General features: G+C 39.1%; 1 long non-coding RNA gene across 1 annotated transcript; it reads right to left on the reverse strand.

The window, feature by feature from the left end:
• Positions 1-1,867: 1,867 nt before the first annotated feature.
• Positions 1,868-21,090, reverse strand: LOC145522642 (uncharacterized). The gene is made up of 3 exons (XR_014066075.1): positions 21,004-21,090; positions 18,572-18,670; positions 1,868-2,902 (listed from the first exon to the last, which is right to left on the reverse strand). It is a non-coding gene; the product is annotated as an uncharacterized LOC145522642 (long non-coding RNA).
• Positions 21,091-21,900: the final 810 nt, after the last annotated feature.

The raw sequence follows: 21,900 nt of genomic DNA on the forward strand, positions 1-21,900 counted from the left end.
TACTGATACTTCTCTAAAACATCAGTAATTATTTACCCCTTTTATTGCCTAGTGCAGTATGAAACTAACGACATGTTTTATTTTAAAAAGAAAGGAAAAATGAAAACAAAACAGAAAACTCTTCTAATTCAACTTTGTTTTTCTCCCCAAAGGCAAAAATAGATAAATAGCCATTTATAACCATTTAATAGCTGCATTCTAAATTTGTTAAAGGGGAGACCATCTTTTTCATGTCTTGAATTATATCCACACTCCTCATTTCTAAACACTCATATAAGTTCTGTCATTGGAAGAGAAGAGGTCCTCAGCAGATTAGAAAGTCACTGTGAGCACCAGTAAGTTACTTCCTGCTTATATTCAGCTGTGTTGGTTGATACAAGTATGTGATGTGTGAAGTTGCTCTGAGAATGGCAGTATCCTAACTCCTTTGCATTTTCATGAAGGTGTGTTGGCTTCTTCTATGTACCTTGTGGATCTAAGTTTTAACACCAATATGTACCAATGCTAAAGGAATTTAAGCTATAACTCATACTTACATATAATTAGCCCCTATGAAATTAATGTGTTTTGAAATGTTCAATAAAAACAATTTTTTGTTGTTCAGTTGCTAAGTCATGCCTGACTCTTTGTGACCCCATGGACTGCAGTACACCAGGATTCCCTGTCCTTCACTATCTCCCAGAGTTTGCTTAAACTCATGTCCATTGAGACAGTGATGCCATCCAAACCATCCCATCCTCTGTTCGTCCCCTTCTACTTCTGCCCTCAATCTTTCCCAGTATCAGGGTCTTTTCCAATGAGTTGGCTCTTTGCATCAGGTGGCCAAAGTATTGGAGCTTCAGCATCAGTCCTTCCAGTGAATGTACAGGGTTGATTTCCTTTAGGATTGATTGGTTTGATCTCCCTGCTGTCCACAGGACTCTCAGGAGTCTCCTCCAGCACCACATTTCAAAAGCATCAATTCTTCGGTGCTCAGCCTTCTTTATGGTCCAACTCTCACATCCATATATGACTAATGGAAAAACTATAGCTTTGACTATACAGACTTTTGTTGGCAAAGTGATGCCTCTGCTTTTTAATATGCTGTCTAGGTTTGTCGTAGTTTTTATTCCAAGGAGCCAGTATCTTTTTTGTTTTTGCAGTCACCATCTGCAGTGATTTTGGAGCCCAAGAAAATAAAGTCTCTGTTTACATTTTTTCGCATCTATTTGCCATCCAGTGATGGAACTGGATGCCATGATCTTAGTTTTTGAATGCTGGATTTTAAGCCAGCTTTTCAGCAAAAAAATGAACTAAAAATATCATTTATTGAGTATTCTCTATGTACCTACTTTTTTGTTAAGCACATCACATGGATGATCTCATTAAATATTTATAACAATCCTGTGAAATAGTTTCTATTATTATCCCATTTTATGATAAGGGAATGGAAACACCAACTAAACTACCTAAATTCACAAAGCTATGAAATGGCTGAGACAGTTTAGTACAGTCTGTCTCCATCTATACATACCTATCATTTACTCTTTTTGACTAATGGATATAGTGCCAGTAGGGATATGTGCAGTAGTCATGTGTTCAGCTGACAGAGAGGACAAGATCAGCAAGTTCCTCTTATGTGCAACTGAATCAATGACACTGACTTCATTAAGTTGGTATTGCATGCAGCTAAATGAGCTTAGTGCAGACTTGGGTGTTTCGGAACACTCAGCAGCAATTAAAGCCTTGCATCTGGGTTGAGGGCTCCTAGACAGAGAAAGAGCAGGCTTCAGGAGACCTTGCTGTCTGTTGGTGTAGACTAGACAGATTAGATTCACAGAATAAAGACAAATGAACATGCAAGTAGGAACTCACACCCTGAGTTCAATGAAAGCAAGAACTGCACTCATTTATTTACAGTCATCACTAAGAAGTCTTCATTTTTTCAACCCACATCTCCAAGGAAAATTTTTCTTTTCAAAAAAAGTCATCTCTGTATTATCTCTTTAAAAATGAGGTAGGCTATTCAAAAACTTTTTTTTTCATTAGCCTCTCAGAAAGTTAGAAGTTGCTCTGTGATCTTCAAAATTGGTTTGAATTAGGTGCACACTGATGAATCCATCAAGTTGGAGAAAGATCTGAACTTTTCAACACCTGTTTATCAGTTTAACCATCTTTTTTTTATAAAAGAGGTATCAAAAGAAGAAAAGGGAAAAGTCTGCCTTAACAATCCTATGCAAAGAGGCTCTCAGTTTGTCTTTTCTTTAATTATTATCAGTTCCTGAGAAATGAAGTTACCTGTTGCAATCAGCAGGAGTTGTGGCATGTTCTGTGAAGACAGGGGAAACCTCCTGCAGGACTGCGTGAATGGAATTCAGTATACATTGCAGCCTAAAAATATTGTAAGAGCATTCCATTCTTCTCATGTGACTTTTCTTTCTTTCTTATTCAGCTGTACTCAGATCTCTGTGGGGAGCAAGCAAGTCTGTGGATTCAATGAAATGTAAAGGCAGTGGAGACTTCCAGAGAGGCTTCTTTCTGTCCTTTAAGATCTTCATTTGTTTACACCGCTTGATAAGTTTAGTCCAGAATTCACTGACACAGGGGAGATATTGACTTGCCCTTTTGTGTAAACACAGAAAGCTGCAAATCAAAACCCCTGCCAGTGACCCCAAGCCCCAAGCTCTACGAACTATGGGATTGAGACAAGAAATTGTGAGAGTCAATAATAGCACTGAAACCATACGTTATTGACTCAGAGTGACTGGAAATTAAAGCACCAACCCCAGAGGAAATTTTGGAAAGAAAGCAGGGAATGCTTGGGTGCTCCGTATTCTCAAGCTCTTATTCTTGCCTTGACTGGATCATTATTAGCAAAGACTGGTAGAAAAACTGCAAGATACTTCTGTAAGCTCTCCTTCCCCTAAAAGAAAAAAAAAAGTTGTCATTGGCTAAGGTTCCATGTGAAAAGCTGAGATGGGGCTTGGATGGTTTGTATTAAATTTTGCCTCTACCTCTGAACTTATGTTACTTTAAGAAATTCATACCACCACTGGATGTTTCTATTTTGAAAATCTACCCAAAAATGAGGTAATCATATCTTCTTCCTTCTTAATCTTCCAAGATAGGTATCGATCAAGCTGTGGACAATGTGTTTAATTCTGAGCAAAAGTGGCTTTGATGAAATTCAGGAGAATCCTTTTTTCTCTTATTGCTGTAGTGTTTTTTCCCTCTTTGTTAAGACTCAATGTAGTTCTTTTACATCCAACAGACAATAGAGTCACACAGTCCAGTCTTGTTCCTGGTGTCTTCTTCTCTCCAAAACATTGTCAGTGATTTCACCGATAGGAAAGCAGAGTATGGAAGACTGTATTTGTCAGTTAACCTGCACTCCCTCTGCTGGTTGGATGACTGGTATTTCTCTTCCTGTGACTTCTCCCAGGATCTCAGATTTAATTAATAATTAGCTATTTATTTTCAGTAAAGTTGGAAATTATATATTTTGGGGGGAGAATAAACAGTTTAGGATGAATTTATGATAGGCAAGTTTCATAAAACTAGTTTTTATCAAGGTGGTGTTATCAAGGATTAGCAAAACTATTCAACTCCAATTTTCTGATGGTACATACAAAAAAAGGCACAAGAAATAAATACCTGGCATCACGTACGAACTACTGTCTTTAAAACACAGTGCACATGACTGATAAAAGCAACCAAAACTGTTGAATATGTTTAAATTCACAGTTTCAAAATAATACAAAAAAAACCCCAGTCATCTTCAAATGATGATAAAGAATCAAATTATTATTTTGAAAATTGCTAAATAAAAGGAAAGAATCAAGCAATTATCCTGTCTTTTCAGCTGCATTATGCTACTGCATGATCTAAAGTAGATGAAAGAAATATATCTTTATATAAGTGTTCCAGCTAACGAATATAAAACAAATGACAGAGTATTAACCATTTTACAGTCCCTAACCAATGAACCTATTAAGGCATCAAGCATCAAAGGTTATTAACATCACCTAAAGAGCTACATCCTGTGCCTCCTAATGAAAAAACATGCCACCACCTATGAACTTGACAAACCCAAGTCTGACCAAGCCTCTGGCTCTGGCTGCCAATTTGCCGGAAACAGAGAGGACAGGAGAAATATTAAACTCCGTGCAACCTGCACAATCCAGACTATGGAAATCTCTCCAGGTCAAATGCCCTGGGTTCTTCAACTGATCAACTGCAAAGAAAAGAAACAGAAGAAATCTCTAGAATAAAGATGACTTAAAAAATAATGCTTTTAAATTAGGGAAGTCTTCGTCAGAGTGCCTGAGGTGCCTCCTGGGGGTGGTAAAAACAATGAAGAAACAGAAGGAAAGATTACAATGCTTGTCAGGTTGGTGTGTGTTTCTGGGATGAGGAAAGGTGTTAAATTTGGATGGGACACACAGAGGTGCTTCGCAGATGTTACCAAAGTTCTCTTTCTTGACCTGGGTGGTGGTTACGGGGTGCTCCCCTTATAATAACTCGTTAAGCTATGATTTTCTGTGGCTTCGGGTTTCTATGTTTTACTTTGCCACAACGAGTCTGTGAAACAGGCATTCAGAATGAGCAAGGTACCTGTGGCTGTCTCTGTGAGTTCCCTACTTGCCTCTGCCTCTCATCAGCATAGACACTCTCCTCAGCTCTCAGCCCTCAGCCACTCCTTGGACTGAAGCTTTTGGTACCTCCCTCATGTGGTTCTTCTAGATCCAAGGTGAAACTCTTGTCTGCTTGTTGGTTTTGGTAACTGCCTGTGCCTACTCTCATGTCACAGCCAAGTGGGACAGCTGGGAAGAGAAAAGAGAGTCTAAGAATCTACTTCTTTTTTGTTGGCTTTCAAGCTCTGCTGCTAAACTGAATTTCATCAGAGCTCATGCCCTATTAAGGATTTCCCACCACATATTTTTATAAGTTTACATGATTTTCTGTTTCTTTTCATCTGGTTTAATTTCAGTTATTTGCAAATTTAACAGACTTGCATGGCAGATTCAAAAAGGATGAGTAAGTATTTTAGACAAATGTGTTTAAGAAACAACTAATTATTTTTGTGGAGTACCTTTCTAAAGGCCATAGGCCAGGTTACTTTTCTTTACAAGAGCTGTAAAAACAAAAGTAGCTACATATTTTAGCCCTAATCCTGCAAAGGACAGATCATCTCTACAAAGCAGGTATCATTATCTTTATTTTGTGTGTGTGCGTTAGTTGCTCAATCATGTCTGACTCTTTGCAACCCCATGGACTGTAGCCCACTAGGCTCCTCTGTCCATGGAATTCTCCAGGCAAGAATACTGGAGTGGGTTGTCATTTCCTCCTCCAGAGGATCTTCCAGACCCAGGGATCAAACTCACATCTCATGCATTGCAAGTGAATTCTTTACCATCTGAGTCAGTAGGGTAAGGCTGCACTATTTCCATATTTATGAAAGTATGACTATTGCTGATACTGTCTTTTTTTTTTTTTTAAAGAATCCAAATTTCTCTCTCTCTCGCTCTTCTGCCACCCCACCCCAAACCAAATTAAAATCTGTGCTTTTCTTTTTGAGTTTCTTCAAGAGAAAAAGCTCTCTAACATATGGGAACAAGTCTTGGCTACTTTTATTTTTCATGCAACTAATGATAAATTTTTTAAAGTGTTAAACATGGCCCCGAGAACTATTTGTATGTTAACACTTGGACTTACTGAATTGTTTTCAAAGCAATCAAATTACATATTTTTGTTTTAAAGAAGGTGGCTACCATCTGAGAAGCTCCACAGACATTGTAATGGTATGTATATCCAAATATCACTTAAAAAGCAAGAGCTCCAGGTCTCTGATATACCACACAAAAGTGAAGGTTACTTGACCAAGTGAGATGCTTCCATTAGTGGGCTACAATAAACAAAATTCCATAACAATTAAAACACAAATTTCTAAACATCAGTCATTCTTCCACAGCCAGTGGTTCTTGACCTGGCTGTCCATTAGAATTACCAGGAGGAACTGTATACGAATGCTTTGACTGTGTATGAATGCTTTTGATAAACACTGATGTCCAGTCCTTTCCCAGGTCTCTAGGTGTGGATCACAGGTATCAGTGTTTTTAAAAGCTCCCCATACAATCTCTACATGCAGCCAGTGTTGAGAACCATACTCTGCATGATAATTTCTAAATACATTGCAATTTCTGGGGACATGTGGAATTATTTATTCCTTGATCAGAAGGCCTGCTTTAAATATGGGAGGCAGTCATCAAAGTGTGTTCACTGGCAATTTCTTTCTTTCATTTAGAAGGCACTGCTGTGTGGGGGAATCATGTGAAAGTTCCAAAACTATTCTGCCAGATATCTGTGGCAACTTTGCAGGCCGCAGATTTATTCACTCAGGGAAGAGTGAAACAAGTGTTTTTCTGGGGTCTGGGGAGAGGCTTTTAAATAAAGGCGTTTAGAGAAAGTGAGCCAGAAGAGCTGTCTCCCTTCTCTTCATTTCTATTTTCTCAAATGTGTCAGTGATATCTGGGCTGATAAAGCTATAATGATGGTCACCTTAAGGACCCAGAGTGATGCTTCTTTGAATAAAAGGCAGTTTGGTAGAAGCCCAAAGATCAAACCTTACATCAAAACCCTTATCTTCTTGTTTTGCAAAGCCACTCTCACCCACTGACAGCAACTTCCAGTTTCTCTTGTACAGTGGGCATTTTGCTATGTTTGCTCAGTTTATCTGAAACAAGGGTAGTGTGTGAAGAGGATTTGCTTTCCAGACACTGTGGCATTTTAGTGAAAAAAGGCCAGCCTGTGTGGCTCATTCAAATTTATCAAAAGCTGCCAGGCTTGGCTACATTGCAGATCTAGCAATCTACTTCAATGTAAACATTTTAATTACTATTTCTAACATTTGGCTTTCATTAAAAGTTAAAGAAAAACTTCAAATTTTTTTTCATAAAGTAAATACTGGAAAACCCCTTTAAACAGCTATTCCACCAGTCCCTCTCTTCCTCTCATTCGTTCTTTTTCCCTTCCCCCATCAGACAGACATACACACACATAGTTTTGATTTAAAAAGAAAAATCTATAAACAAAAGGAGCTTTCCAGGGTGCCAGTGGTTAAGAAACCGCCTGCCAATGCAGGAGACACAAAAGATGGGAGTTTGATCCCTGGGTTGGGAAGATCCCCTAGAGAAGGGAAAGGCTACCCACTTCAAGTATTCTTGCCTGGAGAATCTCATGGACAGAGGAGCCTGGCAGGCTATAGTCCATGGGGTCACAAAGAGTCAGACATGACTGAAGTGACTTGGCACACACATAAATAAAAGAGGAAAACCAAGAAGATGAAGAAGAATGAGAGAGACAGAAGAAAGAAGGAAGAAAAGAAGGAAGGATTGATAATAGAAAAAAGAAGAATGAACTCCTATCTTAATACCACTCACAAAAATTAACTCAAGATGAATTAAAACTTAAACAGAACACCTGACACCATAAAACTCCTAGAAGAAAACATAGGGAAGAAGCTCCCTGATATTCATTTTGGCAATAATTTTTTGCATATGACATCAAAAGCACAAACAACAAAAGCAAAAATCAATATGTGCCATCAGCTCAAACTAAAAAGCTTCTGCACGGCAAAAGAAGCAATCAAAATGAATAAACTATGAATGAGAGAAAATATTTGCAACCCGTATATCTGATAAGAGGTGAATATCCAAAATATAGAAAGAAATCATACAACTCAGTTACAGGAAAAAACAAATAATCCAATTAAAAATGGGCAGAGGACTTGAATAGACATTTTTTAAAAGAAGACATCCAAATAGCCAACAGGTATATGAAAAGATGATCAACATCACTAATCTTCAAGAAAATGCAAATCAAAACTACAATGAACTATCAACTCACACCTGTTAGAATGGCTACCATCAAAAGACAAGAGATAGCTAGTGATACCAAGGGTGTGGAGAAAATTGAACCCGTCTGCTGTTGGTGGGAGTGAAAATTGGTTTAACCCCTTTGGAAAACTAATGTGGAGGTTTCACAAAAATACTAAAATACAACTGACATATGATACAACTGACCCTCTTCTGGGTATACAACCAAAGGAAATGAGAACAAGACACTGAATAGATATCTACACTCCCATGTATACTGCAGCATTATTCACAATAGCCAAGATATGGAAACAATCTAACTTTCTGCCAAGGGACGAACGGATAAAGAAGATGTGGTATGTATACAATGAAATATTATTTGGCCATGAGAATAAAGGCTGAAAGAAGTCCTGCCATTACAGGCGGGCAACAGCCAGAGCCAGAAGGCAAGGGGCAAACTCAGCCCCAGAGACGGCATCCTCTACCAAACTGCAAGCAGGCTCCCAGTTGCTAACCAAGTCTTCCTGGGATCCTGGATGGTTGACATCTGCCAGGAGGGTCACAGCCAGAGATCAGCTCCCCAGAGGAGACACTCGGCACACGAGAGACAGCACTCCTGCTGCGGCCAGGACCGGGGAGGTGATAAGATGCACTGCCCACCTGGGGAGAGTGTGCTCGCCAAGCACCTGGTCGCCTGAGCTGCTTGGACCTGGGAAGGGCACAAAACACAGGCCCCAAGTCTGTGCCTTTGTGGAGTACATGAGAAACCGAACCTAAGTGGCTTAGACCTGGGAAGTGCATGCAACCCAGGGCCCACTTTAGACAGTTCCCCTGCAGAACAACCTGGAGCCTGAGGAGTGCAGACAGGGAAAGCACACATGCCACGAGCAGGGGCAAACCCAGTGTGGCCCAGACACTGCGAGCACTCCCCACGCATGCCAGTGATATGTTTGCAGTGTTCCTCCCTCCCTGTAACACAACTGAACAAGTGAGCCTAAATAAATGACCACCTTCACCCCCTTGTGTCAGGCGGAAGTTAGATACTGAAGAAACGTGCAAACAGAGGAAGCCAAAATACACAAAGAAGAGGGAAATACTTTGGAAATGACAGGTGCAACAGATTAAAACCCCGTAGTTAGCACTGACTACATTGGAACGGACCTACAGACCTTGAGAAGAAGTATAAGCTGGAACAAGGAACTATCTGAAACTGAACTGACCCCACTCTGCCCTCAACAGCTCCAGAGAAAATTCCAAGATATATTTTACTATTATCATTTTTAAATTAAAAAAAATTATTTTTAAGTTTATTACTCCTTTAATTTTCATCTTTAAAACCTACTCTAACCTTGCAAAAAAAAAACCCTATTTTTAAAGCAAATTTCATATATATATTTTTTATAACTTTTGCAATTTTTTTTTTTAATATTGTATTTTTGAGAGTGTAACCTCTATTCTAGATTTTTAACCTTTGCTTTTTGGTATTTGTTATCAATTTTGTACCTTTAAGAATCCAATCTTCAGTACACAATTTTACTTAGGAGTGTGATTACTGGCTTGATTGCCCTCTCTCCCTTCTGACTCTCCTTTTTCTCCCCCAGGTCACCTCTATTTCCTCCCTCCCCCTTCTCTTCTCTACTTAACCCTGTGAATCTCTCTGGGTGTTCCAAACTGTGGAGAATACTTAGGGCACTGATCACTGGCTAGATTGGTCTCTCTCCTTTTGACTTCCTCTCCTCTCCTCCTGGTCATCTCTATCTTCTTCCTCCCTCTTCTCTTCTCTATGTAACTCCGTGAACCTCTCTGAGTGTTCCAGACTGTGGAGAGCAAATAGGGAATTGATTACTGGCTAGATTGCGCTCTCCCCTTTTGACTTCCCCCTCTTCTCCTCCTGGTCACCTCTATCTCCCTCCTCCCTCTTCTCTTCTCCATGTAACTCTGTGAACCTCTCTGGGTGTCCCTCACTATGGAGAATATTTTCACCATTAACCTAGATGTTTTATCATCGGTGCTGTATGGATGGAGAAGTCTTGAAGCTACTGTAAGAATAAGACTGAAAGCCAGAGGCAGGAGGCTTAAATCCAAAACTTGAGAACACCAGAAAACTCCTGATTCCAGGGAACATTAATGAATAAGAGCTCATCCAAAAGCCTCCATACCTATACTGAAACCAAGCTCCACCCAAGAGCCAACAAGTTTCAGAGCAAGACATACCAAGCTAATTCTCCAACAATGTAGGAATACAACCCTAAGCACAAAAGTCACACCAAACCCATAGACACCTCAAAACTCACTACTGGACACTTCATTGCCCTCCAGAGGGAAGAGATCCAGCTCCACCCACCAGAACACCGACACAAGCTTCCCTAACCAGGAAACCTTGACAAGCCACTCATCCAACCCCACCCAAAGGGAGGAACCTCCACAATAAAGAGGAACCACAAACTTCCAGCATACAGAAAGGCCACCTCAAACACAGCAACCCAAGATGAAAAGGCAGAGAAATATTCAGCAGGTAAAGGAACATACTAAAAGCCCACCAAACCAAACAAAAGAGGAGATAGGGAGTCTACCTGAAAAAGAATTCAGAATAATGACAGTAAAAATCATCCAAAATCTTGAAAACAAAATGGAGTTACAGATAAATAATCTGGAGACAAGTATTGAGAAGATGCAAGAAAAGTTTAACTAGGACCTAGAAGAAATAAAAAAGAGTCAATCAATAATGAATAATGCAGTAACTGAGATTAAAAGCACTCTGGAGTGAACCAACAGTAGAATAACTGAGACAGAAGACAGGATAAGTGAGGTGGAAAATAGAATGGTGGAAATAAATGTAGCAGAGAGGAAAAAAGAAAAAAGAATTAAAAGAAATGAGGACAACCTCAGAGACCTCTGGGACAATGTTAAAGGCCCAACATTCAAATCATAGGAGTCCCAGAAGAAGAAGACAAAAAGCAAAGCCATGAGGAAATACTTGAGGACATAATAGTTGAAAACTTCCCTAAAATGGGGAAGGAAATAGCCACCCGAGTCCAAGGATAAACCCAAGGTGAAACACCCCAAGATACATATTAATCAAATTAACGAAGATCAAAAACAAAGAACCAATATTAAAAACAGCAAGGGAAAAAAACCAAATAACTCACAAGGGGATTCCCATAAGGATAAAAGCTGATCTTTCAATAGAAACTCTTCAAGCCAGAAGGGAATGGCGGGGCATACTTAAAGTGATGAAAGAGAAAAACCTACAACCCAGATTACTGTACCCAGCAAGGATCTCATTCAAATATGAAGGAGAAATCACAAGCTTTACAGACAAGCAAAAGTGCAGAGAATTCATCACCACCAAACTAGCTCTTCAACAAAGGCTAAAGGGTCCTCTCTAGACAGGAAACACAGAAAAGGTGTATAAACTCAAACCCAAAACAACAAAGTAAATGGCAACGGGATCATACTTATCAATAATTACCTTAAATATAAATGGGTTGAATGCCCCAACCAAAAGACAAAGACTGGCTGAATGGGTACAAAAACAAGACCCCTATATATGCTGTCCACAAGAGACCCACCTCAAACCTAGGGACACATACAGACTGAAAGTGCAGGGCTGGAAAAAGATATTTCACGCAAATGGAGACCAAAAGAAAGCAGGAGTACCAATACTCATATCAGATAATATAAGCTTTGAAATAAAGGCCGTGAAAAGAGAAAAAGAAGGACACTACGTAATGATCAAAAGATCAATCCAAGAAGAAGATATAACAATTATAAGTATATATGCACCCAACATAGGAGCACTGAAATATGTAAGGCAAATACTAACAAGTATAAAAGGTGAAATTAACAGTAACACAATAATAGTGGGAGACTTTAATATCCCACTCACACCTATGGATAGATCAACTAAACAGAAAATTAGTAAGGAAAAACAAACTTTAAATGATACAATGGACCAGTTAGACCTAATTGATATCTAAAGGACATTTCACCCTAAAACAGTGAATTTCACCTTTTTCTCAAGTGCACACAGAACCTTCTCAGGATAGATCACATCCTATGCCATAAATCTAGCTTTGGTAAATTCAAAAAAATTGAAATCATCTCAAGCATCTTTTCTGATCACAATGGGGTAAGATTAGATGTCAACTACAGGAAAAAAACTATTAAAAATACAAACATATGGAAGCTAAACAACACACTTCTGAATAACCAACAAATCACAGAAGAAATCAAAAAAGAAATAAAAATATGCTTAGAAATGAATGAAAATGAAAACACAACAACCCAAAACCTATGGGATTCAGTAAAGGCAGTGCTAAGGGGAAGGTTCATAGCAAAACAAGCCTACCTCAAGAAACAGGAGAAAAATCAAATAAATAACCTAACTCTACACCTAAAGCAACTAGAAAAATAATAAATGAAGCACCCCAGGGTTGGTAGAAGGAAAGAAACCACAAAAATTAGAGCAGAAATAAATGCAAAAGAAACAAAGCAGACCATAGGCAAAATCAACAAATCTAAAAGCTGGTTCTTTGAGAAGATAAATAAGATAGACAAACTGTTAGCCAGACTCATCAAGAAAAAAAGGGAGAAGAATCAAATCAACAAAATTAGAAATGAAACTGGAGAAATCACAACAGGATCATAAGAGACTACTATCAGCAACTATATGCCAATTAAATGGACAACTTGGAAGAAATGGACAAATTCTTAGAAAAGTATAACTTTCCCAAACTGAACCAGGAAGAAATAGAATATCTTAACAGACCCATCACAAGCACGGAAATTGAAAATGTAACCAGAAATCTTTCAGCAAACAAAAGCCCAGGACCGACGGCTTCACAGCTGAATTCTACCAAAAATTTAAAGAAGAGCTAACACCTACCCTACTCAAACTCTTCCAGAAAACTGCAGAGGAAGGTAAATGTCAACTACAGGAAATGTAGTTTCCAAACTCATTCTATGAGGCCACCATCACCCTAATTCCAAAACCAGACAAAGATACCACAAAAAAGAAAACTACAGGCCATATCACTGATGAACCTAGAAGCAAAAATCCTTGACAAAATTCTAGCAAACAGAATCCAACAACATATTAAAAAGATCATACATCATGACCAAGTGGGCTTTATCCCAGGGATGCAAGGATTCTTCAGTATTCGCAAATCAATCAATGTGATACACCACATTAACATACTGAAAGATAAAAACCATATGATTATCTCAATAGATGCAGAGAAAGCCTTTGACAAAATTCAACATCGATTTATGATAAAAATCCTCCAGAAAGCAGGAATAGAAGGAACATACCTCAACATAATAAAAGCCATATATGGTGAAAAATTGAAGGCATTTCCCCTAAAGTCAGGAACAAGACAAGGGTGCCCACTCTCACCACTACTATTCAACATAGTTTTGGAAGTTTTAGCCACAGCAATCAGAGCTGAAAAAGAAATAAAAGGAAACCAGATTGGAAAAGAAGAAGCAAAACTCTTACTGTTTGCAGATGACATGATCCTCTACATAGAAAACCCTAAAGACTCAACCAGGAAATTATTAGAGCTAATCAATGAATATAGTAAAGTTGCAGGATATAAAATTAATACACAGAAATCCCTTGCATTCCTATACACTAACAATGAGAAAACAGAAAGAGAAATTAAGGAAACAATTCCATTCACCATTGCAATGAAAAGAATAAAATACTTAGAAATAAATCTATCTAAAGAAACAAAAGACCTATATATAGAAAACTATAAAACATTGATGAAACAAATCAAAGATGACACATATAGATGGAGAAATATACCATGTTCATGGATCAGAAGAATCAATATACTGAAAATGAGCATGCTACCCAAAGCAATCTGTAGACTCAATGCAATCCCTATAAGCTACCAATGGTATTTTTCAGAGAACTAGAATAAATAATTTCACAATTTGTATGGAAGTACAAAAAAACCTCGAATAGCCAAAGCAATCTTGAGAAACAAGAACGGAACTGGAGGAATCAACCTGCCTGACTTCAGGCTATACTACAAAGCTACAGTCATCAAGACAATATGGTACTGGCACTCAGACACAAACATAGATCAATGGAACAAAATAGAAAGCCCAGAAATAAATCTATGCACCTATGGACACCTTATCTTTGAGAAAGGAGGCAAGAATATACAATGGAGAAAAGACAATCTCTAACAAGTGGTGCTGGGAAAACTGGTCAACCATTTGTAAAAGAACGAAAATAGAACACTTTCTAACACCATACACAAAAATAAACTCAAAATGGATTAAAGATCTAAATGTAAGACCAGAAACTATAAAACTCCTACAGGAAAACATAGGCAAAACACTCTCCGATGTAAATCATAGCAGGACCCTCTACGATCCATCTCCCAGAGTAATGGAAATAGAAGCAAAAATAAACAAATGGGACCTAATTAAACTTAAAAGCTTTTGCACAAGGAAGGAAACTATAAGCAAGGTGAAAAGATAGCCTTCAGAATAGGAAAAAATAATAGCAAACAAAGCAACTGACAAAGAATTAATCTCAAAAACATACAAGCAATTCCTGTAGCTAAATTCCAGGAAAATAAGCGACCCAATCAAAAAATGGGCCAAAGAACTAAACAGACATTTCTCCAAAGAAGACATACACATGCTCAACATCACTCATTATTAGAGAAATGAAAATCAAGACCACAATGAGTTACCATTTCACACCAGTCAGAATGGCTGCTATCCAAAAGTCTACAAGCAATAAATGCTGGAGAGGGTGTGGAGAAAAGGGAACCCTCTTACACTGTTGGTGGGAATGCAAACTAGTACAGCCACTATGGAGAATAATGGGGAGATTCCTCAAAAACTGGAAATAGAACTGCCATATGACCCAGCAATCCCACTGCGGGGTGTACACACCGAGGAAACCAGAATTGAAAGAGACACGTGTACCCCAATGTTCATCGCAGCACTGTTTACAATAGCTAGGACATGGAAGCAATCTAGATGTCCATCAGCAGATGAATGGATAAGAAAGCTGTGGTACATATACACAATGGAATATTACTCAGCCATTAAAAAGAATACATTTGAATCAGTTCTAATGAGGTGGATGAAACTGGAGCCTATTATACAGAGTGAAGTAAGCCAGAAAGAAAAACAATACAGTATACTAATGCATATATATGGAATTTAGAAAGATGGTAATGATGACCCTACATGCGAGACAGCAAAAGAGACACAGATGTATGAAATCAACAGGTTGTATGTAGGAGAAGGCAATGGCACCCCACTCCAGTACTCTTGCCTGGAAAATCCCATGGATGGAGGAACCTGGTAGGCTGCAGACCATGGGGTCGCTAAGAGTCGGAAACGACTGAGCGACTTCACTTTCCCTTTTCACTTTCATACACTGGAGAAGGAAATGGCAACCACTCCAGTGTTCTTGCCTGGAGAATCCCAGGGACGGGGGAGCCTGGCGGGCTGCCGTCTATGGGGTCGCACAGAGTCGGACACGACTGAAGTGATTTAGCAGCATGTACACATTAACTTGCCCAAAGTTATATGTAAACTATATCTCAAAAAATAAATGAAAAGTAAAGTAAGTATTACTAGAAAAAGACTCCAGCAACCTGATAACCCAAAGTGTTACCTGCTCAGTCATCTTCGACTTCTTGCCACCCCATGGACTAGAGCTGGGCTTCCATGGTAGCTCATCTGGGAAAGGATAAGCCTGCAATGCAGGAGACCCTGGTTTGATTCCTGGGTTGGGAAGATCCCCTGGAGAAGGGAAAGGATACCCACTCTGATATTCTTGAACTTCCCTGGTGGCTCAGATGGTAAAGAATATGCCTACCATGTGAGAGACTCGGGTTCAATCTCTGGGTTGGGAAGATCCTTTGGAGGAGTACATGGCAATGCACTCCAGTATTCTTGCTTGGAGAATCCCCATGGACAGAGGAGCCTGGCAGTCTACAGTCCATGGGGTCTCAAAGAGTCAGACACAACTGAGCAACTAAGCACATACAGCACACAGGACTATAGCTTGCCAGGCTTCTCTGTCTGCGGAATTCTCTGGGCAAGAATACTGGAGAGAGTTGCCATGCCCTTCTCCAAGGGCATATTCTTTACTATCTCAGCCACTAGGGAAGTCTCAAACCTGAAGGCAAAATTTAGATTCCAAGGACATAAATAGAAAAGAGGAAATCTTGGACTGATTCTGAAATTCAGAAATATATTTTTGTTAAAGGACTTTTAAAAATATGATGCACAGTGAAGTTTTAAAATACCAGGGAGGTGCATTTTCCTGCCCATTAAAAAAAAAAATCAATGGTAGGAACTTCCCTGGCACTCCAGCAGTTAAGACTTCACCTTCCAATGCAAAGGGTATGGGTTCCATTCCTGCTGGGGGAGCTAAGATGGTAGGCCTAGCAGCCAAAAACTAGAATATAAACAACAGAAGCAATATTATAACAAATTCAATGAAGACTTTAAAAAACAAGTAAACAAACAAACAAAAAACCTCAAAAAGATCTATGGTAGTTTACAAGGTGTACTATGGTATAAAACAGTACAGTTAACATTAAAATAGAACCTGGGCTACCCAATGGAAATTGAGGAAAGGACATTACCAGGAATTTGGGATGAGTCGCTTATGTCATCTGGGAAATGGGTTTGCATTTAATTTTCTTGGAAATAAAGAGATAAAAGAAACATGTCTTTTTTTTTTTTTAGTAGTTCCATTCCTTCCCTTCTCTTGCCGAAAAAGAACATATAAAGCTGTCTTATAAATCAAATTATTATAGACTACACAATTAATTGCTAATGTAAATGTTTTCAATGGTGAGCTTCTTTTTAATTAATTTTTTAAGGTCATATCATCACAACAATCATCATTTTTGTTTTTGGTTTTGAAAAAAAAAATATATATATATTTAAGGAGATGATATTGTCAAAAAAATAAAACTAAAATCTGTCATATATTTTGATGAGTTCTTCCTATCAAGCTCCAAAGGTCACCATAAGGTTTGACTGGGCAGGATGTACATGAAAGTACTCCTCAACACTACTGGACAACACAAGCTACAATTTCATTTATCCACCTATACCAGGAGTGTTAGTTTCAGTTGATATGTGCTCCCTTTTGTGATATGCAATTCTATGTTACATGGCTAGTCTTAGTTGAAAGACTAACTTTATACTCTAGTAAGTAGTGTAGATATTCAAGCTGGTTTCAGAAAAGGCACAGGAACCAGAGATCAAATTGCCAACATCCAATGGATCATCGAAAAAGCAAGAGAGTTCCAGAAAAACATCTATTTCTGCTTTATTGACTATGCCAAAGCCTTTGACTGTGTGGATCACAATAAACTGTGGAAAATTCTGAAAGAGATGGGCATACCAGACCACCTGACAGCCTCCTGAGAAAACCTGTATGCAGGTCAAGAAGCAACAGTTAGAACTGGACATGGAACAACAGACTGGTTCCAAAGAGGAAAAGGAGTATGTCAAGGTTGTATATTGTCACCCTGCTTATTTAACTTACATGCAGAGTACATCATAAGAAATGCTGGGCTGGAGTAAGCACAAGCTGGAATCAAGATTGCCAGGAGAAATATCAATAACCTCACATATGCAGATGACATCACCCTTATGGCAGAAAGTGAAGAAGAACTAAAAAGCCTCTTGATGAAAGTGAAAGAGGAGAGTGAAAAAGGTGGCTTAAAGCTCAACATTCAGAAAACTAAGATCATGGCATCTGGTTCCATCACTTCATGGGAAATAGATGGGGAAACAGTGGCAACTGTGGCTGACTTTATTTTTTTGGGCTCCAAAATCACTGCAGATGGTGACTGTAGCCATGAAATTAAAAGACGCTTACTCCTTGAAAGGAAAGTTATGACCAACCTAGATAGCATATTAAAAAGCAGAGACTACTTTGTCAACAAAGGTCCATCTAGTCAAGGCTATGGTTTTTCCAGTGGTCATGTATGGATGTGAGAGTTGGACTATAAAGAAAACTGAGCGCTGAAGTACTGATGCTTTTGAACTGTGGTGTTAGAGAAGACTCTTGAGAGTCCCTTGGACTGCAAAAAGATCCAACCAGTCCATCCTAAAGGAGATCAGTCCTGGGTGTTCATTGGAAGGACTGATACTGAAGCTGAAACTCCAACACTTTGGCCACCTGATGCGAAGAGCTGACTCATTGGAAAAGACCCTGATGCTGGGAAAGATTGAGGGCAGGGGGAGAAGGGGACGACAGAGGATGAGATAGTTGGGTGGCATCACCAACTCAATGGACATGGGTTTGGGCAGACTCTGGGAGTTGGTGACGGACAGGGAGGCCTGGCGTGCTGCGGTTCATGGGATCGCAAAGAGTCGAAATGACTGAGCGACTGAACTGAACGCAACTGAAGTAGTGTACAGTAGTATAGTGAATAACCGAGGTCTTACTGGTTCTTCAAAAAGCAGAGAATGGGAGTGAAAAAGGCTAGAGAGACAGTTGAGGGGAGGTCACAGCAGGCTGTGGCAAAGACTGACTATTACCTTGAGTAACATGGAAAGCCACTGGAAGTGTTGGGGTAGAGAAGTGACATCACCTTGATTATTGGGTTAAGAACAGTTTGTAGTTTATTGGGTTAAGAATAGTTTGTAGGAGACAAGCACAGAGCAGGAAGATCAAGTTGAGTATTCGATAGACAAAAGGGATTATGTACCTTGGACCAGGCTGATAACAGTGGAGCTGGAGAGAGGTCACAGAATCATGGATATCTTTGAAATTTAGATGTGACAGGATTTGGTAATGAATTGGACATCTGAAAGAAAGAGAGGAAGGAGTCAAGAGTATAAGGTTTTAGATTTGGAACAACCAAAATAACAGCAGCCGTTAACTGAAGTGAGTGATCACACTTTAAAAGTTTCATTCATTTGTCCATTTTAGTTGCTCAGTTATGTCCGACTCTTTGCGACCCCCATGGACTTCAGCATGCCAGGCTACCCTGTCCATCACCAACTCCCAGGGCTTACTCAAACTCATGTCCACTGAGTCAGTGAGGCCATCCAACCATCTCATCCTCTGTCGTCCCCTTCTCCTCCTGCTTTCAATCTTTCCCAGCATCAGGGTCTTTTCCAATGAGTCAGTTCTTCACATCAGGTGACCCAAGTATTGGAGCTTCAGCTTCAGCATCAGTCCTTCCAATGAATATTTAGGGCTGATTTCCTTTAGGATCTGGTTTGATCTCTTTGCCGTCCAAGGGACTCTCTAAGAGTCTTCTCCAACACCACAGTTCAAAAGCATCAATTCTTCGGTGCTCAGCTTTCTTTATAGTCCAACTCTCACATCCATACATGACTACTGAAAAAACCATAGCTTTGACTAGATGGACCTTTGTTGGCAAAGTAATGTCTCTGCTTTTCAAAATGCTGTCTAGGTTGGTCATAGCTTTTATTCCAAGGAGTAACCGTCTTTAAATTTCATGGCTGCAGTCACCATCTGCAGTGATCTTGGAGCCCCCCAAAATAAAGTCTGTCACTGTTTCCATTCTTTCTCCGTCTATTTGCCATGAAGTGATGGGACCAGATGCCATTATCTTAGTTTTCTGAACGTTGAGCTTTAAGCCAACTCTCCTCTTTCACTTTCATCAAGAGGCTCTTTAGTTCTTCACTTTCTGCCATAAGGGTGGTGTCATCTGCATATCTGAGGTTATTGATATTTCTCCTGGTAATCTTGATTCCAGCTTGTGCTTCCTCCAGCCCAGCGTTTCTCATGATGTACTCTGCATATAAGTTAAATAAGCAGGGTGACAATATACAGCCTTGATGTATTCCTTTCCCGATTTGGAACCAGTCCAGTTGTAACTGTTGCTTTTTGACCTGCATACAGATTTCTCAGGAGGCAGGTCAGGTGGTCTGGAATTCTTAAAATTCTTTAAGAATTTTCCACAGTTCGTTGTGATCCATACAATCAAGGCTTTGCTGTAGATCCACACAGTCAAAGGTTGTGGCGTATTCTCCTTTAAAAGTTTTCAGTGTTTTGATTCTTTTTTGAAAAGTTAAATTGGAGGATAATTGCTTTGTTGTGTTCGTTTCTGCCATACAGCAACATGAATCAACCATAAGTATACATATATCCCATCCCTCTTGAACTTCCCTCCTGCCCCACCCCCATCCTACCTTCTAGGTCATCACAGAGCACCAAACTGAGCTCCCTGTGCTATACAACAACTTCCCATTAGCTATCTATTTTACACAGGGTAGCCCATGGGGTCACTGAGAGTCAGACATGACTGAGCGACTTCACTTTCACTTTTCACTTTCATGCATTGGAGAAGGAAACGGCAACCCACTCCAGTGTTCTTGCCTGGAGAATCCCAGAGATGGGGGAGCCTGGGGGGCTGCTGTCTATGGGGTTGCACAGAGTCGGACACAACTGAAGTGACGTAGCAGCAGAAGCAGCAGCAGCAGCAGTCTATATATTTCAATGCAACTCTCTCAATCGCTGTTTTAATTTAATCTTTAATAATTAGTATTACTTGTTACAAGTATCTATGCTCTAAGTATTTCCATATTGACTCTATTCTCAGTGTCTAGCTCAGAGAAGCACTTAATACATATCTGGCCACTGCATAAGTAGTATGACTTTATGTTATCTTTATAATGGAATCTAAAAGTTTCTCTATATTGTTAAGAATGATTTGTGAATACTTTAAATCTTAAAGTTATATAATTTCTCACATTATATGAAAGGTATTGGGAGAATACAATTCAGGAACTCAAGGATTCTATTATGTGAAGAAAACTTATGCCAGAGGCCAGTACTGAATCTTCCTTCTACCCTGGTCTGGACACCAGTCATGACTTAAGCAGGGCCAAGGGTCCTGATAATGTTTCAGACGGAAATGGCCCTAAAAATTCTGGCCAAGTTAGCCCAAGACTAACCACATGAATGTTCCAAGGGCTGAAACTATCACATTAGGTCTGGGGACAGATGCTAGCAAGTAATGGCTATACAACTTCTGGACCCAGGGCCAATCAAAAGAACAAGTGAAGTCACTACATCATTTGACTGACCATCCCAGGTAAGGTTTGCAATAGTTGTTCCCTTTTCTTCTGGAACGAAGGAGATTTAAGGTTTGGTTGGTTTTCTTACGTCTGTGGAACTGGTATCTTCTGAGAGAGACTGAGTACTGGAGGGGAAATGGTACTTTCTTAGATGTTCTTTTAGCATCTCGTATCTGACACCTCTGAAACCATGGAAGTCAGAAGGAATATGGAATTTAAAGGAAAACAGAAAGGTTCTAACTTTACCACTTAGATTCTAGCTTTCTGTGTACCATTCCACTCAAAAATGGTTTACTGGACACCTGCTCTATGTTGGGGGCTGTGACTAACAAGTTTGTTATTGTTTTGTTAAGTGCAGTGTATTTTTAAAATTTAATGTATTTTTACATTTAGAAATTTAAAATTAGAAAATAATTCTTAATTATGGCTACTATCAAGACTTCAAAGCAGCCAACATCAACAATAGAAGTTCAGTAGAATTTAACTTCAGATAAAATTTTCACAATGATGTAAAACTGTATACTGAAGTAGGATACTAAAAGATAATCAATATACTGGAAGAAAAGTTTTGCCCCTAAATATGACAAGCAAATGGGTCTTCCTTATAGCAAAATATCTTATACACTGCTTCTAAAAAACACTATAAAAATAGAAAAAGATAAAAGAAATTAACTTATTCAAATAAGAAATATAAGTGGCTGATAAAAAAGAAAAACTTGAATGTTATTAGTAATAAAAATGCTTGCAACTACAAACGATGTCAAAATACAATTTTTCCTGTTAACTTTTTATGAATTGGGTTTTGAAGACTGCGTTAAGAGTTCTATCCATCCATCTATCAGATGGGTTGAATGTAAATTAATCAAGTGGACAAGAGGGTAAGAGTCTGAGAGACGGGCACTCTAGAGGTTTGAAGTTGTATTCTTGTGTTCGGAGATGTGAAAAGTTCAGCACTACTAGAGATGATTATGCAAGGGGGAGAAGA

This window comes from Giraffa tippelskirchi, chromosome 10 (genome assembly GCF_054371585.1).
Source record: "Giraffa tippelskirchi isolate mGirTip1 chromosome 10, T2T-mGirTip1v1.2.pri, whole genome shotgun sequence".
Taxonomy (NCBI): domain Eukaryota; kingdom Metazoa; phylum Chordata; class Mammalia; order Artiodactyla; family Giraffidae; genus Giraffa; species Giraffa tippelskirchi.